We start from the raw sequence: 19194 nt of genomic DNA, 5'->3' as shown, positions 1-19194 counted from the left end.
GGGCTTCTTTACCTGCCCGGTTATTCCCCCTTAGCTCGAGCCAGAGCTTGAGGCATGCATCGGTCAAAGCGAATTTCCTGAGGTCTGTGCATAAGGCGACTGCTGCTGCCTTTTCAGAGGCGTCAGGCTTGAGCGTCTATCTCCAGGAGTGCGGGAGGGGAGAACAGGCAAAGGAGGGGAGCAGAAGGAGGAGGAGAGGGAAAGAGCTGGGAAGGAGGAGGCGGTCGTGGAGCCCGAGAAGGCTGGGTTACGTGACGCCGGGTGCTGTCCTTCCGAAAGAGAAGGGCGGAGCTGAGCTCTCCGCAGTACCATGGAGAGCGGCGGGCCGTCCTCAGACGGGGATACTGGTGGGCTCAGCCCTGGGGCGCAGCCCCTCCCGGTCGGGATGCTGCGCAGCGAGGTGTGTTTCTGCCTTTGCTTCGTCCCCTTGCAGGGGGAGCCCGATCCTGGGGGCGGAGACCTAACGCAAGTGCCTCTAACTTGTCACCACCCACCCTCCCCCACGGGGCGGTGAAGGGGGGAGAGAGAGAGAGGAACCAGAGAACCACGTAGCCTACTGAGCATGCCCAGGCCCCTGCTAGACCCACGGAAAGCTGTGTGGAGATTCCACTTCTCCGGGGTTTAGTCGTGATTGGGAGAGGGTATCTGAGAGGGTTCCAGGGCCAAAAGGAAGGGGCCAAGGAGTCGGTGATGATTAAGATGAGCTCTGGCTTTACTTGTGCACTTAGATCTCCTGCTTGGAACCCTTGAAAAGCTACAGCTCTTCGAGGAATGCAGGGACAGGCAAGATTCACACAGTCGCTGGCATTCCCCCAGATCCACCGTCCCTGCCCCACCCCTTACTGTGGCCCTGGGCTGAGTGATCACTTCAGATTTTCACGATCTGCCTAAGCTGTGCCGAAAAGATGTGAAAGGGACCCATCTGTGCTCTTCCCTGGCCATGGGCATCCTGAGCTGAACCAACTTCTGTAGCTGTTTAACTCTTCCCTCTGTCTCCTTCCTTTTGGTAAAGGCTGGAGGAAGTGAAACTTGATGCAAGGCTCTAACCATATCACTGGGCATGCCTAGTAGGCATTGCTGAGTTTGATGACAAAGGAGTTAAGTCTAAGGGAGCTTGCAGAATAGGTGGTAGAGAAGTCTGAAGTGTGTGGCTAAATTATAGTTTGAGTCCTATGGACATTTAAACTCCTAACCCTATTACATTCCTAGCCTGGGTTAGTTTTAGAGCAGAAAAAGCAGACATATTTATCTCAACACCACAAACCTAATAGCTTCAGCCTCAAATGCTATAAGGTAAGACTATCTTCTGCCTCTAGGCCCTATAAAGCAAAACTGTAAAAACTAGACAAATTCAGGAGTACTGAAATAAGATACATTCCAAATGCAATATTCATTTCCTGCCAAAGAAACCAGAACTCATTCCTTTTGATAAACCTATTTATACTTTCACTACTTTTGTAAAAGAGTCTAAATAACTTGGAGACAGGAACAAGTTTTATTATTTTTATTGGCTTCAGAAAGACACTGTGGTCAAGTAATTAAATGTGTGGGAACTAGAATCAGGTTGTCTGGGCTTGAATTTCATCTCTGCCATTTATCAGCTATGACCTTGGGTAAGATGCTTAACCTTACAATGCCTCAGTCACCTCATCTGTTAAATGGATATATTAGTAGCTCCCAATTCATCTGTTTGTTGTTGTGGAGATTAAATTAATAAATGGACATAAAATATTTTAGAACTGAGTGAATACTAGCTTATTTCTATTAATTCCAAGCCCATTCTGTTCTGTTTGACCCAATGGAAGTCACTTCTCTGAAATCCAGATTCCCTGACTGTGAAGTAGGGGTACTGGTGAGTGCCAACTTACTCCACAGGATTACTTTGGGGATGTAATGAAATAATAACCATCAACATGTTTTAAAAAACAAAAATGAAATTTTAAATAATGTAAAGCTAAGTCTCAGAAAAATACCTTATCTAAGGTTAACCAGTCATTACGTGAATTTGGACCACAAGAATACTCTACCTAATTCAGGGCCTTTTTAAAATTTTTCCTACCCTTTGCCAACAGGTTCTAGAGCAAATAGCATATAAGGTATGCCCACACGTGTCTATTATAGAGGTAAAGCTTACTGAAAAGTAAGTAGAAGGGACAGTGAATTTTTAAGAATTGAATCTAGAAATGTTCCATGATGCCCTTAATATCTGTGTGTACATTCATCAGTGAATCTTATGGTGGTAGCAGAAATTTGTAGAGGCTCTCTTAAGAGTCAAACCCTTTTACCTGGACTCTTAAAACCCATTGATTGCCACCAGTGTATATGACCTGATTCATTATTTAGTTTCTTTAATTTTACGTTTGTGAATTTGGATCTTATCTTCAGTTGGGCTACACAACGTTTCCACTGGATCATGGTTTTCCTTGGGGTGTCTTCTGTGGTTATATGTTGCAGTAATCCCCTTTGCAGTTATCAGATTTAAAGTAACTACTGTATCTAGTCTAAGAAACATGGACAGATATAGATCTCTTTATTTCAGTAAATATGCAGAGGGAAAACTATCAATATGTGCTTAGAATGGAAAAAAATATCACAACATAATTTAGTGATAAAAGCTCTTTATTTTAAAGTATGACTTGCTGTGTTGTTTCTAAACATAAATTGTTTCAACTCTCTGAGCACTAGTTTCCTCATCAGTAAAATGAGGATAAGGGCACCTCACTATATAAGATCTGGTGAGGATAATGCCAATATCTAATTTTGAGTGTCGGCTCTATGTGAAACAGCGCTCCAGTGCTTTACTTACATTAACTTAGTTTATCCCTCACAGCAACCCTATAAAATAGAGTTTAGGATTTCACTCATTTTACCAATGAGAAAAGTGAAGCACAGAGAGGTTAACCAAGACAGTCAAGGTCACACCTAGCAATATAAGAGCAAGGAAGGATTCAAACTCAAGACTGTGATCTTAAACACCTTGCTACACTGCCTCTCATCAAATGATCAAATATGCCTAGCACACTTCTTGGCACAATGCAGATGCTAATAAATGTTAATTCCCCTTTTAAGAGTTTCATCAAGAGGAATTCAGGAAACTAAACAGTCAACTTTGGAATGTGGTAATGTCTTTCCCTAATGACAAATACTATATGAAATATCTTAATGAAAACCGGTGAGGTGTTTTTAATATTACTATCATTATTTTTGTTCGTGGGTAAGATGTGAAATGATTCCTATTGATATGAATTTGAGGCAATTTAACACTTGTCAGAAGAATCTAGTATTTTTTTTTTTTTAGAAAGTGGAATCTAAGATTAATTCCTCTCCAATCGACCTTAGGGAATCTACCAATTTTAGGCTACAGTAGTGTGTGAAGAATTTTAACTCCTGCCCCTTGCTACTACTCAGAACAAATGAGATAATTGTGAAATCAAGGTGGTTGTTTATGATTATGTCTGATTGGGAGAATTTCTGACAACCCAAATATGGAAACATAAATAATATCTCATGCCATAAACTGGTAAACATTTTGCAACAATGAAAATGGAAATGCATGATCATCATAAACAAATATATTTCCATAGGGTATTAAATATTAATGAGCATTCTAACTTGGAAACTCGCTCTACACTAAAAATAAATGAAACTAAGTGATAAGATTTTTCTGACTGAGAAATGAATACAGAGACACTCTGTGTTTATTGCTGCAATCATAGCTTGTGCTTTAACATTAGGAGATCAGTGTAAACACCTACTTTCTCAATTAACATTAGGCAAAGTGGAGGCTTTGAGATACCCATGAATTCCAAGACTGATATCAATTTGGAAGGGAGTTTTAACTTTACAGATACGTGATTGAGAAGAAATGCATGGTAATAATGAAGGAAAATATGAGTGATATGTATTAAATACTTTTCCGCTAAAGATGGTAGATAATTTAAAAGAGCAAGAAGATTTATCATTTTGAGGGATTTTCTATTTGCTGTGATTCAAGTGATCAAAATGAAGCCATTTTTTTCTACTGAAATATGGTATTACTAGGGAGAGATTAGATTACATGATATTCTCAACTAAATTTCAGATTAATAGTGAATTCCTCTAACCAATTACAGTATCACTGTTGCATAACTGGAATGCTATTGTTTAGTTTACAACTTATTTCTTTTAATAATATATACAATCCTTGTTACTTGGTTTGTGGTTAAATGTCTGTAGCTGGTTTCCTTTGTATGAACTGATATGAGTTTCTCATCAACAAAAGTTGATGAATAGTTCTTGAACATGCTGCTATGTAAACCTCATTTTCAACACAGCAACTAGAGGAATTTTTAAATGCAAGGAAATGCAATAAGTCTGGGTCTTTGGATTCGGCTATAGACTGGAACAAACGTACTGGAAATTTCATGTAGAAAAATCCCAATAATTTCTCATGAAGTTTACTAAGTTACTTTCAGGAGAAATAAGCAAACTCAGCATGTTAAATACTTTTGTACTACTTGAAAAAATCTTCGGCATAGTAAAATTAGGCTACTTTCACATGAGTATATAATTTTTCAGTAATCAGAAGATAGACTGTGATTTTTTTAATGCCTACAAATTATTTGAATAATGATAATTATTAAGGTATCAAGCTACGGTAGAGAAAGCACATGGATAGGTACTTGAGAATAGTAGTTAAGTTCTAATCAATGCACCTGCTAGAGAGGTTTCAGTGTGGGACCACTGCAGTGTGTTTGATGAGCAGTGTTCTTAAATCTAGGGCACCACTAACACCTGTGTATTTTCTGTCATGCCTACCCCCAAACTTCCTTCACCCCACAATGATGAAAAATCTTTCTGAAGAAGAATAGCAGCTACTAAACTAAATTTGTGAGAAGCCCCTGCCTGGCGTGTTATTTCACTCACTGATTAGTTACATACTTGAGCCTGTCTTTGTTATCCCCTGTAAGAACTTATTTCTCCTCCTATACCCGAACTTTGTCTCTTTATTGCCCCTACACCTACCCCCACCCCCACTTACAGTCAATCCCTTCCATTCCCAGCTGCTAGACTTCAGGAAAGGAAGTTTCTCATTCATCAGAATCTAGCTTTATGCTTATTTTCATTGGGTCCCTGCATCCAATTTGTTTAATTTAACCAGTCCAGTTTAATTTCCCTTACTGTGGCTTTTGAGGGAAGAGCAAGAGTTGTGCTGGAGTTATAGATGCCAGTGAGATTCAAGCCTTATTGTACCTTTGCTTCATTTCAGCTTATTTCTGCCCCCAGAAATCTGTGGAATCAATTCTTTGTGCTGGCATATTGAAATATCTTGTAGTTAGCTTTTAAGGCACATCCTGTGTGAATTGTTTGTTTGTGTGTTGTTCATTTGTTTCCCATCCTATCACGAACTACTGCCCCTCCCCCCGTTTTTATATATAGTTTTAAGCCTCATTATTCTTCCAGGGCTCTCTCCTTCTCCTGTGGTTTTTACGTTCACCTTTCATATCCAGATTTTTTTCTCTGCTGCATCTGCTTAATATTGTTTTTCATTTAATTATATATCATACACGTATACAATCATTCACACACAGAGAGATAAATATGTTTAAAAATTAAGACAATGGTAGATATTCAGTACACCCCGTTGAAATTTCACAAATTAGAGTAATAATACACACTTTTTATACAAAAAATAATCTTAGACTTTTGAAGTTACTTGTGAAGCAGAATTAACAAGAGTTTTATTTTTATAAGAGCTTTTCTCCTGCTGAAGGAAAAATAACAGTAAAATGGAGATGAACTAAAGCCTAAATTATTTGCACTTGATCTAGACATCCCATTGAATGAGACTATAGTACAATACTAGGCAATTTAATTTTCTGTAAATCAAGGAGAGCAGACGGAAATGACTAAGCAAGTCCAGCACGTGACATACATGAGTGAGGTAAACGGAAGTGGGGAAACAATGAGAACGGGTTGGCACTGTGGCCAAATAAAAACTGCATACTTTTCTAAAAAGGGCATCTACTCCCCAGCCCTAGCAGATTGCGGACAGGTGGGTCCAATGTTGGCAGATCATATGATTTTTCAGAAGCACCTGGAAATCTGGAATTTTATATAAAAGCTATTGATTTATAAAATCATATATCATTAAAAAAATAATGATAACCTCCACAACAACAAAACTGTACAGGACAAAACAGACTTCTTTGCTGCTTGGAAATGGCACATGGGCTGCCAATTTGCCACCTTCACATTTATGTTCACACACATGCAAACTCACACTCATGCATTATTTTTATCTGAGTTCAATATTTCAAAAGATGTGTTTATATGTTCTCAATCTAGCTAAGAATATAAAGTGAACAAATAGGTATAATCAGGATTAAAGTTTTATCTATTGGAATCAGGAAGATGATTTTCTAAGTAGCTTGGTATATGGGAAGAAACACTGGATTCTGAGTTACATATGTTTCCTAGTTCTAGCTTTGTTATTAGCTTTGTTTAATGCCCTAAGCAAATCTCTTAGCTTCTCTAGTTTAATGCCTGCTTGATATGTTGTGGGTTGAATTGCATCCCCCAAAACGATATGTTGAAGTTCTCACCCCCAGTATCTGTGAATGTGACCTTATTTGGAAATAAGGTCTTTGTAGATGTAATCAGGTTAAGATGAAGTCATACTGGATTAGGGTGGGCCTAAATCCAAAGATTAGTGCCCTTATAAGGAGAGAAAGAGACGGAGGAAATACAAGGAATATAGCCATACAGACAAAGAAATCACGGTGATGCAGCTACGAGCCAAGGAACGCCAAAGAATGCCAGCAACCACCAGAAGCTCTGAGAGAGGTATGGAATAGAATCTTTCTCAGAGTCTCAAGAAAGGACCAACGATGTTCACATTTTGATTTCAGATTTCTAGCCTCCTGAATTGTAAGAAAATAAGTTTGTGTTGTTTTAAACCATCTAGTTTGTGGTAATTTGTTATGATAGCCCTAGGAAACTAATACAGTATATACATAACAGAGAGGTTGGGAAAACATACATATGGAGAAAACTAGTATAAGAGGCAGTATGCTAGATGATTTTACATATGTATTACTTTAACCCATATAACGACCTTGAGAAGTAGACATTCCTTCCTTCATTCATTCTTTCCCCCTCTCTTGCTCTTTTCCTCTCTCACTTTCTCACTCTTGTTCCTGCTCTCACTTTCTCTCTCTCTCCCTGTTTCTCTGTCTGTCTTTCAACAAGATATGGCTTAGAGATTCTAATTAACTTGTGCCCAAACTCATAGATTGCTTCTGGAGGGAATGACAACCAGATGTGTCTACGACTAAAACCCACGTTCTTGTTCACTGTACCCTTCTGTTACAGTATTTTTCAAAGACAGAAAGCTATAAAATATAATATAAAATTATTATTCTGGAGTTTTCTTTAATTTTTAAGAGATTGAAAAAAGGAAGAGAAAAAATACCACAATAGAGAAAGCAAGAATACCTCTCCCAAATGCATACATCTCAATACATTTTAGGTAAACATAGGTCTTGAATAGGCTATCAGGATAAGAAAAAGGAAAATTGTAGTTTTCTAGTCATTTAATACCAGCAGTAATTTTAAATGAAACTTTTTTATTGTAGTATGGAGTAATACAATATAGAAAACCTAAGTCTAGAGCTTGATGAGTTTCAAAAAAGTGAACACACCCATGTGATTTTCATCAAGATAAATAATAGAATATGACACTCATATTCCTTTCAGCCATTTCCTATCCCTTCCTCCATAAATGTAATCAACATCTGTATTTCTAACCCCCAGACTAATTTTGGCTATTTTCCAGTGTGTATCTATGCTGTCATTCAACATATTCTCCTTTGCTTCAACGTTATGCTTGTGAGATCCAGTCACGTTGATGCATGCAGTGGTAATTTGCTCATTTTTCAATGCTTTATTCTGTTTTATAAATATATTAATATTTATTTATCTACCCAATTGTTGATAAACATTTGGATTACTTTCAATATCTAACACTTACAAACAATATGTTATAAACATTCTTATAGTTATTTGGTGCAAATATATACACAATTCCATTGAATCCACACCCAAGTTTGCATTGCTGGGTCATGAGTTACCTTTAGTAGTTGTTGCCAAAAAGATTTCCAAAGTTGTAATAATTTGTACTCTGAAAAGCAGCATGTGAGAGTTTCTCACTTTCTGGCCAACAAATACTTATCAATCATCTTAATTTTAGATATTTTAGTTGATATTACTGCTATCTCATTGTGGTTTTATTTTTTATTTTCCAGATGACTAATGATGCTGAGCACCTACTCATCAATTTATTGGTCATTAGGATATCCTCTTGGAAAGTAGCCTATTCAAGTATTTTGCCCATTTTTCTATTTGATTACCTGTCTTGAAATTTAATTGTAGGAATTTATATATATTCTGCATATGATTTCTTTTACATTTATGCATATTAAAATACCTTACCCTCTCAGGGTAACTTTGTGTCTATTTCATCTTTTTTTTTTTTTTTTTTTGATAAACAGGAAACAAACTTTTAAATATTTTCCATTTTGGTTGTTTCATGTGTCCTATTTAAGAAAAAAAAATCTATGCTAAATCATTATGTTACCTCGTAGTAATGTATTTTATGCTTCAAAAAAATGTCTCTCACATTTAGATCAACGTTACATCAGGTTTAATTTTTTTCTTGATAAGAATATCCAGTTAACTCAAAACTGTATATTGAAAAGACCATAATTTCTTCATTGTTCTGCCGTGTCATCTTTGTTAAAAATAAAAAATCAAGTGTTAATACATGTGAGGGTATATGTATGCACTATTTTGTTTTACTTGTCTCCTTGTTTATCTTTGTTGTCTCAACTAATGAACCTTTATAATGAAATATAATTCTTAGTAGCTTTTAATTATTCAACATTATGCATAGCACCTGTTGCATTTTAACATAGATATTTATCAGATTAAGTAAATTTGTTTCTAATCTCAGCCTACTAATATTGTTGAATTACATCAAAAGGTATTTAAAATCCTTTGATACAATCATGTAATTTTTCTTTTCTCTGTTAATGTGATTAACAACATTGGTTAATTTTCAAATGTTAACCACTTAAATTGCTGTTATATGCCCTGCTTGTTTGTCCTTATTACACTTTTATTAATTTTGTTTGGTAATACTTTATATAGGGTTTCTACAACTAAATTCATGAAGAAGAATGGCCTGTAATTTGGGAACAAGGTAGGTAATGCTGTCCTTATAAAACAAAATGAGAAGTGTTCTCATTTTTCCCTATTTTCTTGAAGGATTTATGTAATACTGGTATTGTTCTTCATTAAATGCTTGGTAGAATATTCACTAATGAGGTCATTATATATTTATATATGATCCTTACAGATGCTCCATTTCCCCTGGTATTAGTAATTCTTAGTCTTCTCTCTTTTTAACTTCATAACTCATCATAGGGAGTTATCAACTTTAATCATCTTTCCTAAGAATCAATGTTTATCTTTATTTACTTTTTATTGTATATTTGTTTTCCATATAATTGACTTCTGCTTTTAAAAATTATTTTTCTCTTATTTTCTTTTTGTTTAATGCACTCATTTTCTAATTTCTGGCTAAATTCTTAAGATGGATACTCATAACCTTAATTGTCACTCTTTCTTCTTTTTTAATATCTTCTTTGAAGATTATACATTGTCTTCTTTACATGACTTTAGCTGCACACCACAAGTTCTGATATGTGGGATTTTCATTATGATTCAGGTGAAAATATTTTTTTCATTTCTAATTGAGATTTCTTTTTTGATCCATAGATACTTAGATGCTTAGTATGACAACTTTCAAACATTGGAGGATTTTTTTCCTAATATTATGCATTCAGAATTCATGTTCTTTATGATATCAATCCTTTGAACTTTGTTGAAACTTACCTTAAGGTCTTGTATATATTAATTTTTTAGGCTTGAAAAGAATGTTTGCTCTGCAATTGTTGTGCATGAGTATTCTATGTCTGTTGATTAAGTCAAGTTTATTTACTGTGTAATTCATATATTATATATTCTTTAAGTTCTGGTAATTTTTCTTTATGCATTTTGTTATAAATAAGCAAATATAATTTTTATATATTTTAATATATTTTGTCATATATGTATAATTTGTTGAATAAAAATATAATTGTTTTATATTCTTGGTAGAGGAATGCTTTAATCAGTATGCTATATCCTCTAGTATTGCTGCTGGCCTTAAAGTTTACTTTGTCAGATATCAGTGTAGCTAACCCAGTTTTCTTTGGATTAGTTTTTCTAAGGTATATATTTTTTATTTTTGCTTTAATTTTTCTGTATGTTTATATTTAAAATGCTTCTCTGTATATTACATTTGGTTGAGTTTTAAAATTCTATATGACAATCTTTGTTTTTACTTGGAGTTCTTTTTCTATTTATACTTAAAATAATTGCTGAAATAGTTGGATATATACTATCTTACTATTTATTTTGTAATTGTCCTACCTAGTCGATGTTTCCTTTTCCCCTCCTTTTTTTGAATTATATTGGATTAGTCAATTACTTGCATTATTTAACTTTTTTCCTCTAGCAGCTTTTAGTGGTTTCCTCAGATTATAGTATGCATGCTTAACTAATCAGAGTCAAACATAAATTACTATGTCCAGGGCAATGTAAGGACATTTGAACTCTTTAACTCTCTTTCCCCTTTCTGGCTTTTGTGCTATTGTTGTCTTGTATTGCATTTCTATTTTATAATCCCTATGATACATTACTATTATTATTTTATAGGTCAATATTTATAATTATCCACATACTTAACTTTTCCATAGCTCTTTATTCCTTCCTGCATTTACTTGTTTTCATTGGATTTATTTTTTTCTGTATGAAAAATGTCCTTTGTTATTTCATTTAGTTGGGTCTACTGATGGCAAAAATCTCAGATTTTGTTTCATGATATACTTATTTTGCTTTCCTTTTAGAAACAATATTTTAGTTTACAGAAAATTGTTTGGGAAATTATTCTTTCAGCAATTAAAAACCATCATCCCAATATATTTTGGCTTCAATAAATTATATTGAAATGTCAGTTATCATGTCATTTTGCTGATCCTTTAAGGTTATGTATCTTTTTAGCCCCTGTGGTGATTTTTAAGATTTTTTAATGTGGTATTGGGCAGTTTCACTATGATTTTCAAAGGTGTGGTTTTCTTTGTGCTTTCTCCTGCTTAGGGTCTTCTTATATCTGTGACCTGATACCGTTCATAAATTTGGGAGAATTCTTGGCCAGTTTCTAATCACATATTGCTTAATTCCAATTATTTCTCCCCTTTTTTGCTTGAACTGCAATTTTGTATATGTTAGATAATTTTACCACATTCTGTGTCTCGAGTAATTTTTCTTTTTTTTCCCATTTTTTTTTTATTATGGTGAAATATACATAATATAAAATTTACCATCTTAGCCATTTTTAAGTGTACAGTTCAGTGGCATTAATAAACACATTCACATCATTGGGCAAACATCAACCCCGTCCATCTCCAGAACTTTTTCATCTTCCCAAACTGAAACTCTGCACCCATTAAACAAGTCCCCCATCACCACTCCTCCCCCAGGCCCTGGCACCCACCATTCTGCTTTCTCTCTCTATGGGTTTGGCTTCTCTAGGAACTGCATGTGGGTGGGATCATACAGTATGTGTCTTTATGTGACGGGCTTATTTCACTCAGCACAGTATCCTCAAGGTTCATCCATGTTGTAGCAGGTGTCAGAATTTCCTTCTTTCTTAAGGATGAATAATGTTCTGTTTTATTTATATACCACTTTTTATTTATCTATTCATCTGTCAGTGGACCCTTGGGTTACCTCCACATTTTAGCCATTGGGAATAATGCTGCTATGAACATGGGTGTACAAATCTCTCTTCAAGACCCTGCTTTCAATTCCTTTGGGTATATACCAAGAAGCAGATTGCTGGGTCATATGGTAATTCTTTTTTTTTTTTTTATTAATTAATTTATTTATTTTTGGCTGTGTTGGGTCTTTGTTTCTGTGCGAGGGCTTTCTCTAGTTGCGGCAAGCGGGGGCCACTCTTCATCGCGGTGTGCGGGCCTCTCACTATCGCGGCCTCTCTTGTTGCGGAGCACAGGCTCCAGACGCGCAGGCTCAGTAGTTGTGGCTCACGGGCCCAGTTGCTCCGCGGCATGTGGGATCTTCCCAGACCAGGGCTCGAACCCGTGTCCCCTGCATTGGCAGGCGGACTCTCAACCACTGCACCACCAGGGAAGCCCCTCATATGGTAATTCTTGAGGCATACCATACCATATTCCACAGTGGTTCCCAGCAATGCAAGAGTTCCAGTTTCTCTACATTCTTGCCAACACTACTGTTTTCTGTTTTTGTTTTCTTGTTTTTGTTTTTATTTCATAATAGCCATCCTAGTGACCATGAAGTAGTATCTCATCACAGTTTTGATTTTCGTTTCCCTAATGATTAGTGATGTTCAACATCTATTCATGTGCTTCTTGGCCATCTGAATGTTGTCTTTGGAGAAATGTCTAATTAAGTCCTTGCCCACTTTTTAATTGAGTTGTTTGTTTTGTTGTTGAGTTGTAAGATTCCTCTCTATTTACTGGATATCGATGCCTTATCAGATATATGACTTGCAACAATTTTCTTCCATCAAGTAATTTTTCTTTCTCCACTCTATTTTTTTTTCTATGCTTTAGTCTTTTTTTTTTTTTTTAAATTTATTTATTTATTTATTTTTGCTGTGTTGGGTCTTCGTCTCTGCGCGAGGGCTTTCTCTAATTGCGGCGAGCGGGGGCCACTCTTCATCGCGGTGCGCGGGCTTCTCACTATTGCAGCCTCTCTTGTTGCGGAGCACAGGCTCCAGACGCGCAGGCTCAGTAGTTGTGGCTCACGGGCCCAGTTGCTCCGCGGCATGTGGGATCTTCCCAGACCAGGGCTCGAACCCGTGTCCCCTGCATTGGCAGGCAGATTCTCAACCACTGCGCCACCAGGGAAGCCCTATGCTTTAGTCTTGATATTTTCTATTGGCTTAATATTTAGTTTAGTAATTTTTTCTTCTGCTGATTCTAACCTAACCTCATTTAAGTTTTTTTGTTTTTTATTTTTACTTAAGTGGTTTTATTTTTCTAGTTATAGAATTTCTATTTGATTATTTTTAGATTCTAGTTTTTGGTGAGGTTTTTCATTATGTTATCTATTTTCTTAACATATTAATCACAATTATTTCAAATTCTGGATCTGATAACACCAATATCTGAATCACTTATTTTACTTTTTTGTCTCCTTTTTTAAAACTCTTTTTCTTTTTTCCTTTTACAGTCATTTGGGGTTTTTTTAGGTCAAATGCCTGGTAATTGGTTTTTTGTTTTTTGTTTTTTTCTATACCACATTTAAAAATTTTTTCTTAGCTTTTCACCTAAGGTAAATTTAATGAAAGTAATAGCACAGCAGACTGCCAAAATACACTTATCTTCTATTAGATAGCATTGCCCATCAACTCTCGGTGGCCTCAGTTGCTCTCTAAGGCTTGTAAACATTTTTTTAAGCTTTTTCTAGTTGTTCTTGGTTGGCACGTTAGTCTATAAAAAACATTCTATCTTCAATAAAAGTGGAACCTCAGAGAGCGTCCATTCTCTGTATTATTAAAGAAAAGGCATGGCATGTCAAGGGAGGGATTTGTCAACTACACTTTTAGAAAGATGTAAGGACATGTCTGTATTCATACCAAGGCTTCATTCTTCATCCAGTAGGTATAGAGGGTAGAATGTTTTTCCTCATAGAACAGATAGCTTTATGCAGAATTTCTACTTCTAACAGCAAATTAATCCCATGTGCAAACAGACATGCTTTTCATTATGTTTGAAGTTTTTCAAACATTTTAAAAGCATGCAAATGAGGCATAGTTGTCCAATGTGTAAATTATTAATGCATGCCTAGGTACATAGAACTATTTCCTCTAAAGTATAAATCATGAATGCATTTGACTTCCACATCAAAACAGAATTATTATATGACATTATCATGGTTATCATCACTGGGCTTTATTCAAAAAACATTCATCATCAGTTGAGTAAGAGTGAGCATACATTTTTCCATTTTCCATTGCTTAATTCCTCAAAGTAATCTATGAAATTCTAACAATAAAAATCTAAATGCATTTGAAAATATTTTCTCCAAGGTAGATAGATTCTAGAATAACTATGTCCAGAGTTATGGGCAGGATATTTTGAAATTTGCCACTTGTTGGTAATTTTTTGCAAAGCAATTGAGGCAAAGCTATAGCATTTCCTTCCTGAGGACAGTCATCACATCTAGCTTCTTTGCCTCTCCTCAGGATCTCACACAGTGTCTGCCATATGGTAGGTACACAGGCAATATTTTTTTTTAAATAAATGGATAAAAAGAAGAATGACTAGAGAATCCTTAAATAAAATATTATTAGTTAAGTTTGGGATAAAATATAAGTGAAAATATGACATAAATAGTAGTCTTAATTTTCCCTTTATAAATTACGAAAAAGGCTTGAGGCAAAGGAAACAATTTCATACCCTTAAATATTTTAAAAAGTTACTAGAACTTTATTTTCCTGAAATGAACTAGGTTTTTGATATAAAATATTTACTTTCTTAAATTAAGAAAAACTTTATATGGCTTATATAAATTTTTCATAGAAATTTATGAAAAAAATATTTTCTACAGTAACTTAATGGAACCAGCAAAATTCTCAAGAACTTACTGTAGTACTCTTTTTTCAAATTTTTTGAAAAAGCATTTCAAACAATAGAATTATGAAGCTTGAAATGACCTAAGTAGTCTTCCTGCTCATTTCTTCACCACTGTATAGGACAATAACATAAATACTTTCTTAAAGTATCAATTTCAATTTTTAATGTCTCTGAAAATTTTCCTATATAAAATGGATGCAATTAAGGGCTTTATAATCCTTATAATGCAAAAAAAGAAATTTCCTTTAGGTCCTAACTGAAAAACTTTGCTACTGACATTAAGATATGAATATATTTTTCTAAGGTGACTACTATTAAAATGCTTTGTATGTAGGCAAAATAAAATCTCATTATAGAAAAATCAAACAATGCACTTTTTATAGGAAGATAAAAGCACCCAGATTGTATTTCTAGTGATAATCTCTATCAACATATTGGTGAACCTCTCCACTGCAAATTGTACTCACCTACAAACTTGCTCTTTTTCTTTTAGAGGCTTTTAAGAAACTTTCACCAACATATTGCACTGTCATCACAATGACTACGTCCTCAATTAACGAAACCTGGCTCCTTTAACTGTGCTCAAAAGGCTAACTTCATGTTTTAGACTTCGTATTACTTTTTAGTCTGCAATTCTGTGCCATGTTTGAACAATTTTCAAAAGATCCCTGCCATGTGTAGGTTTTAAACAAGCTGTTTTAGTTTAATGAAGACAATAGTGAAACTTTGCAGTAGTAAACGAACCAGTATGACAAAATCTGCTTCTGTGGGTATATTGTCACAACAAGTACTTAGTAGGCAATCAAATACTTGGCTTGGGTTTCTTCTTCTTGGTCATGGGGCTTCAAAAAGATTTTCTTTAGAGAAACTCTTCCATCCAAAATACAATAATAACAGCAAATAGAACCTCTGAAGACATTATTAGTTGTTGAGGAGAACTATAATTTAATCAACTCAGTATTTTTTTTTTTTTTTTTTTTACTTTATACTCAAACCTGGATACAGGCACTCTAGTTTAGCATGTTTTTTTTCCCCCTTAATATATCCTCCTCCCCACCTTATTTCATCTATTAGTACATTAGTTAATTTTAAAAATTATTGACCTAGCCATATGTTTTAGGGCACTCTCACTTCAGTCTCAGTCTAGGAAAACATAACTTCATTTGACTTCATTACATAATGGATCTGACTAAATTTGGGGAGCATGATTGGTCTTAGCTCCAGGCAGAAAAATATTTACCCAGAAGATGCAATTGGAGGGAAACAACCCATCGTGCTTGGATGTTAACATGCTTTTAAATAACTGGGGTAATTCCATTCTGCACAGTGCAAAGAAGCAGAGCTGTAACTAGGGTGAGGCGTTTGCCTCTGGTCCAAAAATTAAGGTGGTGCTGAAAAACTCAGTAATCAAAATAAAAAATATTTTAATGCACTATTTAAAAAGATAAAATTAATGCAAAATTATCCATGATGAACAAAAAATAAAAATTTAAATAAAGGAATCAGTATTACTTATTTTACTTCTTTTAAGTATGACTTATTTTACTTCAGGGTTTAATATGGCTTGGCAGAGCTCTGTATTCTGCTTTTATTATTTCTTTTCTTTTTTTTCTTAAATAGCCCCTTAATTTTTGCACCCAAGGCAAGAGCCTCATTCACCTTATTTTAACCCAGGCCCTGCACTGGAGGCTCTCCTTTGTCACTATTGAAAGAAGTAAAAGTTTCAGAAAATACAAAGGAAAATTCAAGCTACATAATATTTTTTCCTTTCTGTTGTAAGGAGAGAATTTGATAACATCATTGTGCCTATGCATCTCAAGCTGTAAAAGTGGACATTATTTACTTACAGATATCCATGATCATCCTGGTCCCCCCTTTCAACCAGATCCTTATTTAATATGTATAAGGCAGGGTAGTCTAGGAATCTGAACCTTATAGTAAATATCAAGTGATTCTCTTGCAGATTTTCTGGAGATTGCTTCTACTGATTTCTTTTCCTGGCCAGACTCTAACAGCCATCCACTGTTGCCTGTATCTCTCCTAGCAGAGGAAAGTGTTCTTAATAGTAGCTATGTGGTTAAAAAAAAAAAAAAAAAAAGCCAGAGACTGTGCCTGGTTATATTCAAAACAATGACAAAACATTAAAAAAAAAGACTCGGCATTTTTATGTCTTTTTAAGTTTTCTTGGGGCTTTCACAGCTATGTGACTTTTACTGAGTTGTACAATTTGGAAATTTAAATTAGCATACATTTGGTGTGCTGAAAATGACAATAACTGGTGAATGCTATGCTTAGTTGATTTGGAATTTAATTTTATTTACTGTGTGGGAAATTTACCATTTCAATTATTTTGCCATTAAAAAAGTAATACATGAATAAGAATATATTGCATAATGGAGATCTATATGTTTATAAATTCACCTACAAATTCTTACAATGAGAACATTAATATTTTCTTATAATCTCTTGAAGAGTAAATGTAGGTTTTCTAACTTCTACATCTTTTCATATTGTATCAGCTTACTAGTGTTTATGATAATTACGTTCTAGGAACTACACATATTGAAATCACCTGGGCTGTTCACTACAATACAGATTCCTGGGCTTGCTCCAATATCTCATGATTTGGAATTTTCTAAAAGCAAATCCCAGGAATCTATATTTTTAATCTTCATCCCCATATACTTCTGCTGTATCTTAAACCTTGATTGGGTGTTAATCCTTCTGTAGCACTCGGCATATATATTTTATGTGTTTTTGGCATAGTAATTTGGTGGGATGATCTAGTCTTCCAAGGAGCTCTGCCCACTTCCCAACTGGCCCAAATGGAGAGGAACATATGACTGCTCTTCCCCACTTCATAAATAGCAAAATAATGGAATAGCATAATTAATAACAAGAGTTGAGGCTGAACAAAAACTGTAATTCAGATTTCTCTCTGATGCTTTTTCTGGGGCGGTTATAACTTATATCTTTATAGACATAAGTGTCCTATATGGGCATGAGAGCTGACATTCAGAGACAGACCAATAATCCATTTGGCTGTATATACAACACTCTTACTCTAGAAATGAACTAACAGGAGGCACAGGAAGGACATGTTCTTAATTTTCGTAGTACTGGAACCAATTACTCTACTGATTTCTTTCCTAAAACTAACTGTATTTAAATTTCAGCCAACTTCACCAAAACAAGACAAAAAATTCCATGAGTATACTGTCATCTATGGACAACGTAAAGGAGCATTTCCATTCATGGATCTATTCAGAGGCTTTATATCATCCCTCCTTCCTTCCATATGTCTTTGTCTCTCTGTATCCCCCACCCCAATCTATCTCCCTAAACTTTATGTCTTCAATCCCCATCTGTTTCAAATTGAAGAGTTATGGTTTACTAGTTGACTTCACATACAATTCAACATATTTAAGACATTTTCTAATGCCAAAACTTCACACTGACCTCAGTTAAAAAGCATAATCAAAGTCAATAAATACCATTATTTCAAAGTCATGTATCCAAGAACTAATGTCTTTCCCCATGAAATTTAAGTCTAGAGAAATCAGTTAAATATTACACCCACACAGACATCCCATTTGCAAATCAGAGTCTCTGTAGTTAAAGCAACAAGAGCACTGATAAATATTTCTTAATAGCAGTCCTTGCACATTTTTGTTTAGAGTCACATTGTCTATGCACTATTAAAATTCTTATTAGGTTACTCCCTTACAGAGGCTTAACAACATAAAGGCAATAAGAGGATAGCTCTAGCATACAGGAATCTTGCGGTACCAAAAAAAAAAAAAAAAAAAAAATGATGTCATTTAATGCCAGACCTTCATGAATGCCAAAGTAATATACATGACAGCAGAAGAGAGACACTATGTTCCCATCTTACTACCTTAATTTAAGTATTGGTGGCAATTCATTGACTCTCTCACATCAGCAAGAGTTTCTTTTTATGATGTGTACAATTATTCATGAGGATATGCGATCATAAGTTATTTATAAAGATACTCATGATGTTTGATCATCAGACACATAGGAAACGTATTTAGTCTAACGCATGAATGTGATAACATGGGTGATTTTTTTTTTGAATAATTGTTCAATCTCCTATTCCAGGAATTTTAGTTACTGCTCTAGATGAGAGATTAACTTCTGAATTTTACAAACTAGCACCCACTTTAGTTTTGTCATTAATGTCTGAAAGTCACTGATATTAGATGGCACTCTGAATAGTATTCAGAGGGGGGTGCAGTGACTCAGAAAATGTCCACTAGCCACTGCCACTCTGGTTCGCTGTCAGACAGCTTAAAGGATAACTTGGGCTCTACATACACCCCAAAACGAGACTTGTTCTCTTTGTTTAAACCACACATAGTTTTCAACAAATGCCCAGCATGACTTACTTTAAGTAAAAAAAAATTAT

At 35.0% G+C, this 19194-nt stretch overlaps 1 protein-coding gene and 1 long non-coding RNA gene across 21 annotated transcripts in view; one reads left to right on the top strand and one right to left on the bottom strand.

The window, feature by feature from the left end:
- Positions 1–354, bottom strand: part of NRXN1 (neurexin 1) — a 1120109-nt gene extending 1119755 nt beyond the window's left edge. For 14 of the 20 annotated variants that reach the window (XM_082427611.1, XM_082427631.1, XM_082427634.1 and 11 more), the window contains exon 1: positions 13–353. The gene's annotated coding sequence lies outside the window, so the exon portion shown is untranslated. Of the gene's footprint in view, positions 1–12 lie in introns of all 20 variants that reach the window. The other 6 variants (XM_082427614.1, XM_082427616.1, XM_082427619.1 and 3 more) reach the window with 1 other exon arrangement.
- Positions 1–19194, top strand: part of LOC309644298 — a 140732-nt gene that overhangs the window by 62584 nt on the left and 58954 nt on the right. The gene's annotated exons all lie outside the window — the stretch shown is intronic.

Source organism: Balaenoptera physalus, assembly GCF_965194825.1.
Source record: "Balaenoptera physalus genome assembly, chromosome: 15".
NCBI lineage: Eukaryota > Metazoa > Chordata > Mammalia > Artiodactyla > Balaenopteridae > Balaenoptera > Balaenoptera physalus.
Note: the sequence above shows the minus strand (reverse complement) of the source record. Positions and strands in the feature narration are given on the sequence as shown.